Below are 18,638 nucleotides of genomic sequence, written 5' to 3'. Positions count from 1 at the left end.
AATGAGTTGGATTTTCTATTCGTAAGATGGAACCTTCACTGGCTTTTTGGTTATTTCATGGAACCTTCTTCCTTACCATGCAGAACCAGTTTCAATTCTCAAATTGCAAGCAAATTAAAACTTAACTACTTAGAAAAGTACTAAAAATTAAATTCAGCCAGGCATAATTGCTTATGTTTGTAATCCCAGCGCTCTGGGAGGCTGACACAGGAGAATCATAAGTTAGAGCCCACCCCAGGGAACTTAGGGACTCGGTGAGATCCTGTTTCAAAAACAAAAAACAAAAAAGTCAGGAGTGGTGGTGGGGCTGAGGACATAGCTCAGTGTGAAGAGCCTGGATGCAATCCCCGGTACTGCTCCCCTTTAATTCCTAGAATCGCACCCCCAAAGATCCAATACCTAATGAGTGTGAGACTATGAGAATCTGTTGGCCAATAAGCACCAATAATTGTTCTGCTTTCCTCTGTCAGTAGCTAGATCTTCCCCACTTGTACTAGAGAGAAAAGCTCAAACAAGCTCAGAATTCTTGATGACACCAGTGCTAATGCTCTTAAATCCCCAAATTTTACCTTTTAGGTACTATCACCACTCAGTCCTGGTCCTTAGACCTCAACCTCCTATACCATCTCTGGCAGTTCCTCTTTTGGATTCATGAGATCTTGCTGACTACTGTTTTGATATTAGATGATGTTTCCTAATTCTTTGTTATCTAGCTTTTTTTTTTTTTTTCCAAAGAACTAAAGAAGCAGAGTTTAAAATAAAAGCAGATGATTTATTTGAGGGTAGAGAAAAGGGGAAAGAGAAAGAGAGGGAGACAGAGAAAGAGAGCTACTCTGGACTAATAGGGAGTATTCGAAAGGGAAATACTTTGTATCTGGCTTCTGACCTTATGACTGATTATGACTTAAAGAATACCAGTCACTAAACCAAATAGCTTTCTTAATCCTCTTTCTCTACCACCCTGATATGTGACCTCATTACACTTTTCACTTTTGTTTTATTTGGTTCTTCCTCCTTGGTTTCAGTGGTAACACAGTTCTCTTATGGTCATAGTGAATACTTACTCTTCTCAGTTTTAATCCTTCCAATCTTGCAGAACACATAGAAAATGGAAAGTATGTCATGTCACTGATATACACAATGTTCTTGTGCTCAAGCCTGCTTTAATATAACCTTAACAAAAATTCCGTTTGATTAAATGACATCCAATATCATCCCTACAGGAGCTGGTTTTTATTTGAGGATTGTTAGAATTTTTAGAGATTATGTAAGGAAAAGCCCCTCAATTTATGTCAAAATTACCCTAACAACTGTCTTTCAAGCCCTTATGCAGGCAGCCAGTAACCTGTCTTCCAGTAAGCTCAACCCAGGTGGATTTCCCCTCCAGCTTTTGCATGTTACTATGTCCTTGGAACAATAAAAGATGGAACTGTTTACTTCTGTTTAAGATACAAGTGGTACAAAACAGCCTTAGTTTCAGTAAGGCAGGATGCTTACTCTGAGAGAGGCACATACGGCAGTGCATGGACAGAGGAAAATCAGCACACATTTTCCATCTCTGGTTTACTCCCAGACATAGACAAACTGAATATAACCTCAGAAGAGTGGTCTGCACAGGTAAATTTTTATTCTTTCTCATTTTAGCATTCATTTGCTGAGTGGGTATAGTTGAATTCATGCAAATTTAATGCTTGTATGATACAACTCCACTGCTGAACTTGCATGGTTATTGTTAGATAAATAAGCAAATAAATCAATAAATGTATTCCTATTATCTTGACATTTTTGCTTATTATTCTAAGGATAAGCAAAACAATCAGGCTTGTCTCTAATTGAATATCACCTTAACACATTTTTCTTGTAAAAAAAGCCTTAAGTATTTAAATAAAAGATATTTGGATACAATGGGAAAAGCACTATGCTTGCTGTCAAGAAATTCAGATTCCAAGCCAGGCATGGTGGAGGATCACTGTGAGTTTGAGAACAGCCTTGGCTACATAGTAAGTTCAAGGCCAGCCTGAACTGCATAGTGAGACCCTGTCTCAAAAAAAAAAAAAAAAAAAAATCAAGATTCTAGTCTCAATTCAGGCATATATTAGCTAAGTGAACTGGATCAGTGTCCTTGCTTCTAAAATGGCACAGATAATAATCACTTCACAGGGTTGCTCTGAGGTTCAAAAAAGAAAAAATGTTTATGAAAGCATCATCACAATGATGGCTCATAGTAGGCACTGGCTTCAGATTTATTTGATGGATCAATTTGTTAAAATGAAGCTGAGAAATAAAAGAGGTTCTAAGGGAATAAAACATTCATAATGAACAGCACATAGTAATGCTACATAAGTATTTATTGAACTAAGTTGATATAGGTACCATGCTGATCTGACTGAGTGAAAATGTAATTTACTTATTCCAACATTCTTTTATTTTCTCCACACAGTCACTGGTACAAAATCTACTTATGGCTTCATAAACATGAGCTTAAAACAAAAGTACTTCTAATCAGATTTGGCAAGAAAAGGAGAGAAACATAGGGTGAGGTAAGTGTGAGGTTATAGTGCTAAATAACAGGGATGGCAGTACCTCAGTGCATGAGTCACACAGACACCAAGCAGTACACAGCTAGAGATAATTTGCAGGTAAACACTGCACAAGCTATTTCATCATCCCTCCTGTGCCCTTTATTCATCAATCATGTTGCCTGGACTCTGATGCAACCCAGCAAGAATGTCTGATTTGCAGAAAGCAGAAAGCGTCTCAGAACACACACACACATCAGAGAAAGCAGTATGAACCCAAATTGACATTTCTGGTATTTCCAATTGTTTAAATCATGCTTCAGTGGGAAGAATTATAGTCGAGATGGACTACAGATTAAGCCGTCTGGTCTGGAGGTCTAAAGGACTAGACTTAATTGTTTTGGCCAAGTAACTTAAGGTTTATCAGTCCCTTTACCATATCTGTACAATTAGATGATCTTCTAGGTACTTCTTGGCTTTGCAATTTTATCATCAAAAATTTAGGCCAATAAAACCATACAATGGGCAGCAAGCATTCAGTTGAACAAGTCAGGCACAAAATCAGCTTTATTTCTTCTCAGCTACCAAGGTCACTCAAATTTTAGGCTACTCCCAATTACACTCTGAATTATTAGATGTGTAGCTATGTAAAAGTCTTATAAAAGTAAGTTAAAAATGACAGATAGGAACTGGTCATTCTAGGAGATATGAATGTTCACACCTGAGATTATAGGGATACTCTAGTTTAAACTATAGAAACTTAAAGGCAAATAATCATCCAGCTTTCTAAGGTATTAATATCTATTTTCTGTAGGGGCAGTATTTTAAACAAGAAGTAGCTTAAAATTCATAGTTTAAAAAATGCTCTAACCCCCACTTGAAAACAAGTTCAGGGTGAGCCTCTGCATGATTTACCAAAAAGATAACAGCTTGTGAATACACAAGCCAAGAACTCATTGGAGACACAGGCCTTTACATAGCAAAGAGGACGTGGCCAGCCCAGGTGAGCTGTCATGTTTTCCATGTGCAGTGGCATAGCACCTTTCCAGAGATGGGCAATGCAGACATTCAGACACTATTGCTGGACAATTTCCAATGTACGCTCCAGAGAGGGGAGATTTCAACAAAACATGGGATTGGAGGAAAATAGACAAGCCCAAGGAAGATGAAAAACAAATGCATCGTGGTGCTTCCCTCAAAGCTGACACTGTGTGGGGGTCCCCTACCTTGCATGCTGAGCAACTGGGAGGAGGGGTGTTACACCACTGCACCTGGAGCACCACTCAACAAGGTGCCCAGCCCTTCCATTGTTCAGCCAAATGATTTATGAAGCTTGGCAGCAAAGACAGGGCAGACTGGTTTAAATTCAAAGGCATCAACCTATAGGTATTCTGAAAACCTTGGCTACATGTGCAATAAGCACTATTCCTCTTGGGAGGGGATAGGAAAGAAAAGGAGATGTGACCTGCCTGACAAGAAGACAGGACCTAACTAGATGGGACATGCCTCCCCACCCCTTATACCAATGCTTTGGTTGACTTTCATCTTGCCAAAAGTAATCAGATATGTAGTCTTAAAAATGTTAAACCACAGAACCATCAATCTTATATCCTAGATTCAATTGGTTTGCTCTGATTATTGATGGTATAAACCTTTTGATAAACTAGGGTAGGAGTCAGGCAACTTTTCCCCTTACAGGCCAGATATAAGGTGTTTTAGTTTGTGGGCTCTATGGCCTCTGTCGTAACTACACATACCTACTACTGTAGCATAGAAGCAGTTATAGACAATGTGTAAATGAAAGAGCATAACTGTGTTCCAATAAAAGTTTATTTATAAAAACAGGAAAAGGGTTGGATTTGGCCTCCTGGCATTGGATGTTCACACAGAGCATGATAAAGTGAGAGGGTATCACAGATACTACCAGATTTGTCACCATTAATACAATTTAAATCTAAACCCCAAATTAGGAAGAAAAGTAACCTCTAAAATAACTAATTTTCATTAATAGTAGATACAATAAAACTCCATTTTTAGGAAGAATGTGTGTGCATATATGTGTATGAATTATAAGGTAATTCAAAGGAAAGTTAATATTTTCAAACAATGAACATTCAAAAACTAAATATCTTATGAAAATATGATTTGCATTAAATCACTAAACTAACCATACCCTTGCCACAGGCCCAGTACAGGCTTTGAGTGCATGTTTATATACAACACAGTAATATACCTTTGGAAGTGTTTAATTCTTCTTTTCTAAACAACCTGTATATTTTTTTCTGTACACTTTAACACTAAACTGTAAACAATGGCTGCACCTGGGGGATGGGAGCAGAACTTTCATTTTTAGCAGTACTAAATTTTATTTTTCTTTTTCAAAAAAGTGGTAGGGCTAGCCAGTGTTTTACACTACAATTTATAATTATTTCTTGACTTGAATCATTCACTGAAGGTATTCTCTCTTTTTTAAGTATCGCTCTTTTTCCCTTCAGCCTTTCACCTGTGTTTACTCTTTCTTCTTTCTAGCTCCTTCTCCCCTCCTTTGGTTCAGCCTAGCCACACTTACACATATTTTCAGACCTGCAGCTGACATTCCCTGAACCCTAGCTGCCAATAAATAGTATATGATATTCCTAACCTAGTATAAGGACAGATAATAAACAAGAAAACAAGCACAAAGTTATTTTCAGGTGGCGGAAAATATTCTGAGAGACAAGGTGATAGAGAGGTCCCCTCTAGCCAACCTTTTTCCATTAAAAGCAAGGTCATTGGATAATATCAAGGAGAAGGTGATTAATAAGCAGATACATGAAGGACAAGAAAATACCAACCAAGAAAGTGCTCAATAGGCACAGATATATGAAGGAGGAGATAGTCATGGAAAGCAAATTCTAATGTAAAGTTTTCTGGTCTTGACTCTAGGACAGCGTTTTCAATTTTGTTTATACATCAGAATTAATAGGAGGACTTAGAAAAAATAATGACGCATGGGCTCCCTTGCAGGCCAGTAACACCCTGGAGGTAGAGTCTGGAATTTCTCTTCTCTTCTTTCTTTTTTTTAAGTTTGAGAACCACTGTTGTACAATCTAGAGACATTTTTATATCAGCATGAATGTAGTTTTTCAGAGAATAGAAAGAAATGGGCCATGTGTGAAACTGAACTATAAAATTTTAGCATGGTGTGCATGTTTTGTTTTAATCTAGCAGATTAACTGGATGAATTGTTGGGAGACGTGATGAAGCTCTGGGGATTCTCTACTTACTGTGGAACAAGAGTGCACAGAAACAACACAGATCTTTTAATTGAGACCTTTTGCCTGAGCCTCTGGCAAATTGCAAAGCAAATGAACCATCAAGTGACAGACTTCTTTGATGTGTTTAGCAAAGGGCTGTCTGAAAAGACTAGCCCCTGAGCTTCCCCCCTGAAGAATAACAGATTGTTTGAACCACAAGGACCAGGTCCCAAAGCAAGGATTTAGTCGACACAGAGTAAAGATATGCATGTTTCCATATTCATATCCTCACTAACCCATCTCTACATACAGTTGGGAATGGAAAACAAAGAAGGCAAGGACCACCAGAATTTGTTGATAAAGTTCTAACTAGTTTTAGCCAGTTGTTCCAATTTTCTTTTATCTGTCCACTTACTGCATCCATCCATCCATCCATCCACCCATGAATCCAACACAGAGATACTATTGTAGCACAACTACTCTGTATAGTAAGGGGATATATATGGATCCCATTTCACTGGGAGAAAAACACTGGTGACATCCTAAACCAATGTGATATGTACTATGTATTAGACAGTGCCCCTTTCTTTCATTCTGTCATTTTTATACTTTGTACACTCTTTTCTAGAGTATGGAGGTTATCACATTTTCTACAATTTCTTAAATTTACTTTTTCAACTAGAGGTACTTAAAAATCAAGGACTAACTGGGCTGGGGATGTAGCTCAGTTGCACCATGCCTACCTTGTAAGCGCAAGGCCTTGAGTTTGATTCCTGGTACCAAAAAAAAAAAAAAAAAAAATCAAGGACTAACTTACTCTGTATCTTCACTTCTAAATAAAATTCACAGCATAAAGTTGTTATTCAGTAACTGTAAACTGAATCAAATTTATCTGTCTGTCTATCTATCTATCTAGTCTCTCTATATATCTCAGAAGTATCCATGCAACCTAGGGAAGGCTTCAGAGTAGTGATATCAAAGCTGAGCCCTGAAGGATGAGCAAAAATTATCATGGTGGAGAATTTTATTGGGTTTGTGCTTGAATTTTGTCCCAAAGAAAGTGGACAGCTACTAAAATTTCCTAAGCTGGAGGAAAGATGGTGTGATAGGATCTAGTTTGTGAATAATTTCTCTGGAAGAACTGTGGAAAGTGAACATGAGTATGAGCTAGGAAGAAGTTTGGGGGCAGAGGCTGTGCTATTGCAGTTGTTGGCAAAAATGGATTCAAAGCAATTCCGGATGTTGAATTAACTGGCCACATGTGGCTGGCTGGACTTCAAAGCATGTGTTTTGTATACTCATCTTACTTCCAAGTTCATATGTTCTTCTGGTGCTTATTTTTTCTTCTTTCAGATTTGTTCTTCCTTTACTATCACTGTGAGAGAAATTATTCTGTCGTGTCCCATTACATGTATTGTTGAGCTAACTAAATTTTTATGAAACAAGGTGGAGAAATATATATATACTCTTCAATTAGATACACTGGTTGGAGGAGAGAGCAGTTTTGGCTTGATGCAAGGGTGACAGGATAGCAATGGGGCCATTTAGCCAAACCATGGGGTAGTACAGAACAAGGCTGCTAGGGGGGAAAGAAAATGAGTTCTATTTGAGCATTCAAGAGGAACTGACTAGAAATCAGCTGGAAATAATGGCTGGAGCTAAGAAAGTGTGAGACACAGGTTTAGGAATTGGTGACATATACCTCACTGCTGAGGCCAATGTTGTGCTATTAAACTAGCTGTCCACAACAAATGAATAAATACCTAAATAATGCTCTGATATGTAGCTTTTGTTGATTTGCATGGTGTAAACATCCTCATCTTGGCCAATTTTAAGGCAAAGGTTACTGCACAAAGAGTTGAGGTGTGCATAACTGGTTCTTAGGAGCTGAGTCAGCAGCATGCTGACTGAACAGTATACTGCTGGCTGAAGTCAAGGATGAATACAATTATACATGGACAAGTGAAGAGCAAAAGGGCTGAGAATAAAACCTCGTGAAGCATGGACATTTGAGATGGACAGAAGATGGCTCAGCAAGGGAGGCTACAGAAAGAAAACAACCAAACCAAAACAAATACTAATAGGAATAGGAGGGAAACAGGAGCAAAAGGATCTCAGAAGCCCAGAGATGAAATAATTTCACTAAAGATAAAGCAGTATATGGTATAAAAAGTTGTTGAAAGGCGATAAGGTAAATGAACACTGAATAATGCCCATGGGTGTGACTATGAGGATACCCTTAGGTTTGTTGGTGGAGTGGTGGGAGCTCAAGCATGAGCATGGAATGAATGGGAGGTAGACAAAGGAACACAATATTGAAGAGAGGGAAGGGCATACATAGGGAAGGGGCAAAAGGAGAAATTATTTGGAAGGAGGTCCAGGGAGGTTGAGGTATCTAGGATTGATTTATCCTTTATATAAATATGAATTACTATATGGATCAATATGATTTTTCAGGTAGAGCAAGATCATGTTTGCTTTTTTAATAGTGCACTGTGATTCTAGATTTCTACCCAAGACTTTTAACTCCAGCAAGAGCCTGGAATGACCCTTCTGAAAAATTTTATTCAACTTCATCTTGACTCTTGATGTGGAAATCTTAAATCCATATTTTAAAGTGGGTCATCTTCAGAATACATTATATTTTAATAAGGTTTGTGTAATAAGAGGGTGACTTAAAGGAAATCAAGACTCTATTACCTTATGCTATTCTTATCTTTTCATAAATATCCTCTAGTTTCATAGTTCTGTGTACTAAGTTTTTAACTATTGACAAATCTACTCTATTATTTATTTCAGAGGAGGTAACAATAAGGATAACTGAAATACAGTATTAATTGCTTTCCTCCCTAGAAGCACTAATGTTGTTTCCCTGCTGCCTTCTTCATTTATCCTAAGAACTACTGGTGAGGTGGCCTGGCAAGTGTGTAACCCTAACCCTAAATGTATAACCAAGACTGAGAACCTCTTCTACAGTATTAGAATAATGGACTTGGAAGACTTAAGATCAACATCTGAACTGTCACTTAATAGTGACATGTGACTCATCTTTTCGATAATACACTTGTGAGGATAAAAAAGATAACGCGAGAAATTACTTCATATTACTATTATTATTCCCAAGAACCTCAAGGGGACACTCACTGACTATTCTCAAGCATTATGTATGTCATTGGAAGTCTCACAATTCACAAATAGGTAGATTGGTCATTTGAAGTGGTCGTATTTATTCTAGTGAAAACATCCTTTCCTTATATAAGACATACGCTACGTATTTGCAAATGAGCAGGAATTTAATGCTGCAAAAGTTGTAAGTATATTAACTATTTTATTAATTCATGAAGAGTGAGGATAGGGAGGTATTTTCTTGGTTTTGCACCAGGAAACACTCCTAACCCTGAGTGTCTTTGTCTTCAAGGGAACTCATAAACCATATTATGTCATTTGGAGGTATTTCTCTGACCCTCATATTTTTATTTAAGTCTCAGGACTATGCCTTTTATTTCCAATCAAAGTTTAAGTTCCTTAAGGGAACTGACTTCATATTTTTTTCCATTTGCTTTCCAGATTGGCTGGGTAAACAAATGTTCATTTATTGGCTAAATATATAAAGGGCAATTAAGTGTTTGCTTTTTCCATCTTCTTTATTTCCAAAAAGTATTATCTTTCACAAATATGTGCGATTCTTCCACCTTCTCCTTTGGGCACTTGGTGCAAAATGGGTTTTAAAATCTGTCTCCCTACCAGGGAGCTTTGGAATAATACCGATAGCAGGATATCATCTCTAAGATTCTGATTTAATTATTTTTAAGTGGAGCACATCACTGATATTTTTTAAACATGCTTCAGTAATTCTAATTGTAATCAGTATTTAATTCAATGTTGGAACACGTAAGAGTCATCTAATAAATATTTGTTAATTTGATTTTTAATGAGGAGATTATTTAAGGGTTAAGGGTGAACATTCACTGCTCAACTTGTTATGTCCCCAACACTTAGCAAGTGCCCAATGAATGAGACTCTCAGTGTTCAGAATGTGAATAGATGGGTAAACAGATCAATGTTAAATTCTGATGCCTCAGTGACATTGTTTAGTGATTAGTTGTGGTTGCTGATTCAAGTCCTGATATGGAAATAGAATGTTTATCTTTCCCTGTCTTTGCTTTTCTGCTTCTCCTTACTGTTTCTTTGAAACTGATCTGAGTAAGTTTGTTATTTCCACTTTCTATTCTATCACAACAATGTCTAACTTGTAATATTAACATAACAATAGCACATTAGCATATTAAAATATGACCACTTTACTCTTTGTACCTTATGTATTCTTCTGGAGAAAAAGATATTGATGGACATTTAAAGAATTGCTTTGAGTTTAGCCCTTTCACCATAAAATTGTTTCATTAAAAAGACAGACTAGCTGGCAGAAGCTCTGTAATAAAGGAAAAGGAGGACTAAGATAACAAGCTCATAGTTTTGATCAAGGAATGGAGTTGAGACTTGGAGTCAATTGGGAAACCACCCAGATAGGAATGGGGCAGTACTAGGGCTCCAGAAAACGTAGGGCATGTGACAGCTGGGTTCTCAGCATGGGGAGTGATGTGCTTTTCAGTCTGGGTGGTTCTCCTCTACTTGCCCTCTCTACCATCAAACCACTGCCAGCAAACCACCACCACCACATTTATTGCTGAGAATCCTAGACCAGGAGTTCCTGAAAAAGAAGAGCAGAAGCATTTAAGGCAGGATTCAGAATATCTAGTTGCTAATTTCCAGAGGTTTACTTTGTGAGCTTAGGAGCCAGGAGGATCAGATAAATTTACACTTAAATTATCTTTAAGAGTATAATAATAATATCCACTTCATATAGTTGGTGCTAGATCCAACTAAGATAACATATATGAAAGTACTAACATATATGAAAAGTACTCTAGACAAGTGTCAAGGTTAGTCTACTTGTATTATTAGAAAAATCTGTTGAGGAAAATTACTCCCAATTATTACCTGGCAGTTCATGAAAAAAACATACCTATGCTAAAGGTATAACCACAGTTACACCATATTTTTAACAATTACACACATAAATTTGGAAACACAGATAGTCCCTACTTGTTTAGAAGTCTGGGCCTTGACCTGACACCAGCCAGAGGGAGATGTAAAAGATGGCAGCTCTCTTTCCCAGTGGTCTATCCTCACCCTACGCAAGTTTATTTTCCTGCCTTTAACAGATGTAGAGCCTAGCTGTCTTCTGTGCTTGTCTTGACCAATTCATTGTTCAGGACAGAAGGAACTTAGAAAACACATCAGAAGGAAACTGCCCCAAACCCCAGAACCCTGGTAAAGGCATCCTCAGGCACTGTGCCAGTGCTCAGGGCCAAGGTCTCCCGAGTGCAACAGGTGAAACTTTCCTGGTGCCCTTCAGGATCCAGGTTAGTGGTACAGACAGCTCTGCAGCAGACAGGACCAGGCTGGCTCTTAAAAGACAAAATCCCAGTACTGGCCTCTGAAACACCACCCCCAGTGTTATGGAAATCTTGGAAAGAAATACACAGAGATACAGAATTTGGATAAAATAATAAAATTTCTTCCCGTGAGAAACCAGTCTGGTCAATATCCACACCCCCTTTGTTCAGCATTTCCCTTTTTATATCCTTTTTAGCCATTATCTCATCCCTAGTGGTCTTTGATATATAAATACAATTCCAGTTCCTATTTACAAGTCACAGACACAAGATAGGCCATATACATTGTAAATTCACCTTGGCCTGGTAACTTTGTTAGGTTAATGAAGTTACTGGTTAGAGTCAGATAATCTTCACCTTAAACAAGGAGTTACAGGAAAAGCAAATCCTAAAACAATACATTACTTATTTTGCTTCTACAACTACCTTAATATTCAATCTATTAAGTTATCTAAAACTTTTCCATATCATTCCTTCCTGTTTCCTTCGGGATAATTCTTCTATCCATTAAAAGTTCTATCCAGTTTATCTACATTTTTTAACACTAGCATTTCGTAGTCTTGAGCTGCAGCACTGTGCTACCATATAAATTTTGAAATCCATTGGATGACACAAGGACCAAACATTAATAGTAATATTATAACAAGAAAGGGACTCAGAAGAGTTCCTATCCAAGTTTTTTTCATTCTGCCCAAGTAAAATTAATCTCACAGGACAGCTCTCTTATACCAAATTTCTCATCAAAAGCCTTGATCTGATCTTTTAGTTTGCCAGTGATTCTTGTACTACACCAGATTTATTAGTATATTAACAACTCTCTTCACCAAGAAATAAGCAAGTCCCTCCTTTCTGAGCAAATCGAGAGCACACCTATTTTGTAATGACATTGGCCAGTCAATCTAGTTGAGTTTCTAAAACCTGAAGTGTGTCTCAAATTTCCTCAAGATCTTTTTAAACTTCTTGTCCTAATGAAATATATTACTCCTTGTAGCCAAGATCCCATGGGGCTGGCATATACATAGATATAGGATTACACTGACCTTGTTTACAATTGTTACAATTACCAGTGGCTCATCCAACAAGGGAGCCGTTGATCCAAACTTGTGTTTTCTCCTTGCAATATAATTTTTCATTAGAATAGCCCCCAGAGTCAGAAGTTATCCCAGGTCCCTCATAATGTTTTTATCAAATATTGTAAACGGATAGCCTTCTGGTTCCCATTTTACCATTTTAAAAGTCACATATTGTTCATCAAACTTTTCATAACTAGGCCTAAACACCTGTAGTTTGAAAACAAAGAAACTTAAGGCAGTGGTGACCTGGCACAACACATTATTGTGTAAAACCCAGAATCCAAATTCTACAGAAGCCTGCTGCCCCAAGAAACCTTCTCAGCTGTTTCTTTGTTTGGGGTTTAGAGATGGCACTAACAACTGTTTTTTTATTTCCTAGGCAACACATGCCCTGCATTACTTGAAATCCTAAATATTTAACATGCTGTACACAAATCTGGGCTTTTTCCCATGATACCTTATATCCAGTTTTCCTGTAAGTGCAGCAACAACTTTTTTTGGTGCCTTCCCAGCACCGTTTTTGGGTTGAGCTGCATAACAGTAAGTCAGCCACATACTGCAGTAGGACACAGCTATATTGTTCTGTGGGGAAGGCAAGCAAGTCCTTGGCTAGGGCTTCCCCAAAAAGCATGGGTGAGTTTTAAGTCCCTGTGGTAATCTAGTCCAAGTAAACTGAGTATTTTTCCCATCACTCGGGTCTTCCCATTCAAATGCAAAGATGGGTTGACTGAGGGGAGTGATGAGAAGGCAAAAGAAGGCATCTTTTAATTCCAAACAAGTAAACCATGCTGTTTCTGGAGTTATCAGACCCAACAAAGCGTAGGGGTTAGGGACCACTGGGTGCAGAGTTTCTGTTCTGTCATTTACAGCCCATAGATCTTGCACTGGCCTATAGTTGCCATTGGGTTTCCAAACAGGCAGCAAAGGGGTGTTCCAAGGTGACATATGTTCTCTAATAAGTCCAAATTCCTTTACTCTCATGATATAGGGTTTAATTCCAATTCAGGATTGCCTGGACATTGGGTATTGTTTTACACCAATGGGGCCGAATTGTCTTTTAATTTTATAAATGTGGGTGGATGATTTTTAGCTAAGCCTGGGGGTGATTCCTCTGCCAGTACTCTAGGAAACATAGTTCTTAATTCTTGCAGAGCCTGGAAAATATCATCCACATTGTAACACTGCCATTCACCCTCTCTTTTAGTTGTTACCATCATGATGAGATCTCTTCCTGGGTCTAAATGCAGAGATGCATTTCTTCATTGGGTGAAAGTTATTGTAGCTCCCAATTTAGATAATAAATCTCTTCCTAGTAAGGGGCTAGGACATTCTGGCATATACAAGAATTCATGTTTCATTTTATGTCCTCCAATTTCACATGTCCTTTCATAGCAAAACTGGTGCTTTTTTGAAATTCCAGTGGCACTAATCATTTGGATGTGCTCTCCGCTCAGAGGGGCAACTGGAGCTGTTACTACTGAATGTTCTACGTCACTCTCCACCATTAAGGACATATTTTGGCCCCCTATCTATATATCGACCATGGGCTCATGGGGGCCTAGCTGCATTGAGCCCAGTCTGTGTCAGTCACTGTACTCCATCACAGGCAACAATGTGCCAGTATCTTTCCATTCCTTTAAATCCTGCTTTTTCTTTTCCTTGAGCCTTGTCTTTCTTTTTCCTTCTCTTCCCTGGCTCCCATAGCTACTGCTATCTTCCTTCCTGGCTCTCTTTCTCTTTCACTGTCTCTATTCACATACACTTTCCCAGCTAATTGCAACAATTGCGTTATATTCATGCCTTCCCAAGTCTCCTGGCTTTGGATTTTCCTTCTAATGTCTGGTGATGACTGGGTTACAAAAGTTGTATTAATTAGCTGATGGTTTTCAGGAACAGTAGGATCAAAAGGTGTATACATTCTGTAAACTTTACAGAGCTACTCATAAAATCTCTCAGGGCTCTCATTGGGCTCCTGCTGTGTTTCTAGCACTTTAATCATATTTGTAGGCCTTTTACTTGCAGCCTGCATTCCTGCTAAAAGGGCTGTCTGATAATTTCTCAAGTTTTCCTGTCCTGTTTGGGTATTGGGATCCCAATTGGGCTGCACATTTACTGGGAATTGCTGTTCATATCAAGCATCTGGATTCTGCATAGCACCCAGTATTCTAGTGGCATTAACTTTCTTAAAATTCCTAAGCATGCATTCCAAAACAGTAGGACGAGATGTTTCTGTCCCCACGATTGGCCAATCAGAGTGTTGGTGCCTATATGCGTACCCTTGAACAGAGACGCAAGACAAACAAAGGTGGGGGATCACTCACTCGCCTGCCTGGCTGTGAGCTTCTCAGCCATTTTAAGGTCCATTCAGGCTAAGGTGGGCTGTTGCCTAAGCTCACCATTGTGCCTTTATTAAACGTGACCACACACAAATTCTACAACTCAGGGAGGACTCTTTAAGTGCAAGGGCTTCCTCCCTGTCTTGTTCCACACACTCTCCTATCCAGAACTCTTTCACTCACACATTTATTCAGAAGTTATCACATTCCCTCCCGGTGACCCCCTAACCTTAACCAAAACAAATGAAAGAAGCTACCTACCCAAATGACAAAGCACAAGGGGGGTTCAGGCCCCTGCACTATGTTTGCCCAAAGTTCATAAACTGAACCAAAACAAATGGGAGGAGCTACCTCCCCAAATGGCAAAGCATAAGGGGTGATCAGACCCCTGCACTATGTTTGCCCAAAGTTCATAAACTGAACCAAAACAAATAGGAGGAGCTATCTTTCCAAATGGCAAAGCACAAGGGGTGATCAGGCCCCTGTGATGTATTTGCCCAACGTTACAGAATACAAATTCACAAGGTGAAACTGAACGTTAACGACTAGGGGGGGTTTCCCAAGGTTTCTCACCCAGCAAAGGAAAGAGACAGATGAGACACCAAGAGCAGCAGTCCTTCTTCTGTACTCCTTCTCAGGTTCGGGGAAACCTCCAACGGTGAGCAGATCTCTGTGTCCTGTTGGGGAGCCTAGGAAATTAGTCCCAGGGGTGCACCTTTACTCTCAAGGAGACAGAGAGCTGCTCACTCTGGTGGGGTTCTGGCCAATGTCCAAAAAGGCTATTTTATTCCCGATTCCCGGCCAATGCACCAAATATTACGGAAATCTCGGACAGAAATACACAGAGACACAGAATTCAGATAAAATAACAAAATTTCTTCTCCTGAGCAGACTGGAATGGCAGAAACCAGTCTGGTCAATATCCACACCTGCTTTCTTCAGCATTTCCCTTTTTATATCCTTTTTAGCCATTATCTCATCCCTAGTGGTCTTTGATATGTAAATACAATTCCAGTTCCTATTTACAAGTCACAGACACAAGATAGGCCATATACATTGTAAATTCACCCTGGCCTGGTAACTTTGTTAGGTTAGTGAGGTTACTGGTTAGAGTCAGATAATCTTCACCTTAAACAAGGAGTTACAGGAAAAGCAAATCTTAAAAGAACACATTACTTATTTTGCTTCTACAACTACCTTAATATTCAATCTATTAAGTTATCTAAAACTTTTCCATATCACAAGCACTGAAGAGCAGAGGCGCCATCAGTGCTGAGGAGGTAAGCCTTTTGGGGCGCTGTACCACCGCCCTGAGGACCAAGAAGTAGAGCCACTCCCAGTGCCAAGGAGGAACCTTCCAGGGCACTGTACCACCACCCACAGCTCCAAGAAGCAGAGCTGCCCCCAGAGCCTACGAGAAGGCATCCAGGCTATAGTACCACCACCCCCAGTGCAGAGGAGCAGAGCCACCCCCAGGGCCAAGGAGGAGCCTTCTGGGCTGCCAAATCACCACCCCAGGGACCCAGGAGGTTAGCCCCATGGGTGCCAGCTGCACCACCCAAACCCCCTTTGAAATGAGAAGACACATAAACAAGTCTGAAAACCAGATTTCAAGATCACCTACAGCAACCCCAAAGGGAAATGAGATGGAACAATATGATACTCAACCACCTGGACTCCCTGAACTGGCAATGAAAGAGGATCTGGAAAAAATGAAATCAGAAACAATTTTTCAGATAGCAGAGATTGTGCCCACAGTGCAAGACATGATTAATAAATCTAGAGAGGACACGGAAAAAAAAAATAGAAGAGCAAAGGAATATGATGGAATCCCAATATAGGAAACAAATGGAATCCATAAAACAGATGCAAACAGATTTCCAGGAGATTAAAAACTCCATTGAAAGTTTACACAGCAGAATGAGCCAATGTGAGGACAGAATTTCAGATATAGGGAGGATTAATATTGGAATTAGTGACCAGGAAAAGAAAAATTTCTTTAAAATAGTAAGGGTCCATGAGAAATCAATCCAGCAGCTGCTAGACGATGCAAAGAACAATAGCATAAAACTGATGTGAGTCAATGAAGAACCAGGAGAGCATGCAGAGGACATAAAAATGTTTAGAGAAGTGATGGCACAAAACTTTCCAAGCAGGGGAAAAGAACTTGACATACAGATAAGTGAGGCATATAGGACTCCAACTAGCCTTGATCAAAAAAATCTACACATAGGCATATAATAGTTAAGATTCCCAAAACCCAACAGAAAAACAAAATTCTACAAGCAGTTAGAGAAAAGAAACAAATCACATACAAAGGAAAGCCCATCAGAATCACAGTAGACTTCTCAAGGCAAACCCTCAAGGCAAGAAGAGCTTGGAGTGACGTATTTCAAGCCCTAATGGAAAACAGCCTCCAACTCAGACTGATGGACCCTGCAAAACTCTTTCAAATTTAATGGAGAAATAAGATACTTTCATGACAAAGAGCACCTTAGGAACTTCATAAATACCAAACCAGCACTCCAAAAATTTTTAAACAATATCTTAGGAAAAGAAAAAGAGGATCACAACCCCAGGAAGCCCAGCAGAATGAATCCATCAGGCATGACAAAAAATTAAATGCAAAGGGGGAGAATCCAACAAAAAGAAGAAGTCATGACAATGATAAGTCAATAATATCAGTTATAACTATCAATGTTAATGGTCTCAATTCACCAATCAAAAGAAATAGACTGGAAGAATGGGTTAAGAAGCAAGATCCAGCAATATGCTGCATACAAGAAACACACTTAATTAAAAAGAAACTCAAAGACTGAAAGTCAAAGGGTGGAAAGCAAAACTCCATGTGACAGGAACCTGAATAAAAGCAGGAGTAGCTATGCTCTTTGCAGAACAAGTGGATTTCAAACCAACACTGATTAAGAGAGACAAGGATACTACATCCTTGTAAAGGGAACAATCCAACAGGAAGAGATGACAATAATAAATATATAAACACCAAACACTAGTGTGCCCAACTATATAAAACAAATACTAACAGATATGAAAAATAAAATAGGCATTAATACAATAGCAGTGGGGGACCTCAATACCCTACTGTCACAAATAGATCAACTAGACAAAAAATAAGCAAAGAAATACTAGAACTCAAACTCCTGAACAAATGAATTTAACAGATGTTTACAATGTTCCACCGGACAGAATTAGAATACACATTCTTTTCAGCTGCACACGGATTGTTCTCCAAAATAGACCACAAACTTCCTCATAGAACATGTTTAAGTAAGTGAAAAGGAAATGAAGTTATCTCCTATATATTATCAGATCACAGTGCAATGAAATTGGAGATCAATAGGAAAAGAATCCACAAGAATTTCATAAACACATGGAAACTGAACAACACACTTCTGAATAACCAATGGGTCACAGAGGAAATTAAAGAAGAAATAAGACAGTTCCTTCAATTAAATGACAATACAAAATATTGGAATCTATGGGACACAATGAAAGCAGTCTTATGAGGGAAATTCATAGCAGTGAATACTCATATTAGGAAAACACAGCAAGCCCAATTAAACAACTTGATGCTAAACTGCAAGCTACGAGAAAAAGAAGAGCAGGACAAATCCAAAGCTCATGCAATGGAAGAAATTATAAAAATCAGAGCAGAAATCAATGCAATGGAGACTAAGAGAATGATACAAAAAAAATCAATGAACCCAAGAGTTGGTTCTTCGAAAGAATAAACAAAATTGACAAACTCTTAGCCAACCTTGTCAGAAAAAGGAAAGAAAAGGCCCAAATCCATGCAATTAGGAATGAAAAGGGTGAAATTACAATGGACCCAGCAGAAATCCAGAGGATCATCAATACCTAATTTGAGATCTTATACGCCAATAAGATGGAAAACACAAGAAATGGACAGATTCCTAGATATGTGTGAATTACCTAAGTTGAACGAAGATGACCTAGAAGTTCTAAAGAACGTAATATCAATCAATGAAATTGAAAATGT

At 38.7% G+C, this 18,638-nt stretch overlaps 2 protein-coding genes across 11 annotated transcripts in view; one reads left to right on the top strand and one right to left on the bottom strand.

Annotated features, from left to right (window-relative positions):
- The window catches only part of Cmss1 (cms1 ribosomal small subunit homolog), a 399,997-nt gene that overhangs the window by 206,266 nt on the left and 175,093 nt on the right, over positions 1–18,638 (bottom strand). The gene's annotated exons all lie outside the window — the stretch shown is intronic.
- Filip1l (filamin A interacting protein 1 like) overlaps positions 1–18,638 on the top strand; it is a 319,152-nt gene that overhangs the window by 131,502 nt on the left and 169,012 nt on the right. The window lies entirely within an intron of this gene.

This window comes from Heterocephalus glaber, unplaced genomic scaffold (assembly GCF_053883595.1).
Source record: "Heterocephalus glaber isolate CG9 unplaced genomic scaffold, H.glaber_assembly_v1.0 deba00000122, whole genome shotgun sequence".
NCBI classification, from domain to species: domain Eukaryota; kingdom Metazoa; phylum Chordata; class Mammalia; order Rodentia; family Bathyergidae; genus Heterocephalus; species Heterocephalus glaber.
The sequence above is the reverse complement of the archived record's forward strand: the minus strand, read 5'-3'. Positions and strand labels throughout refer to the sequence as shown.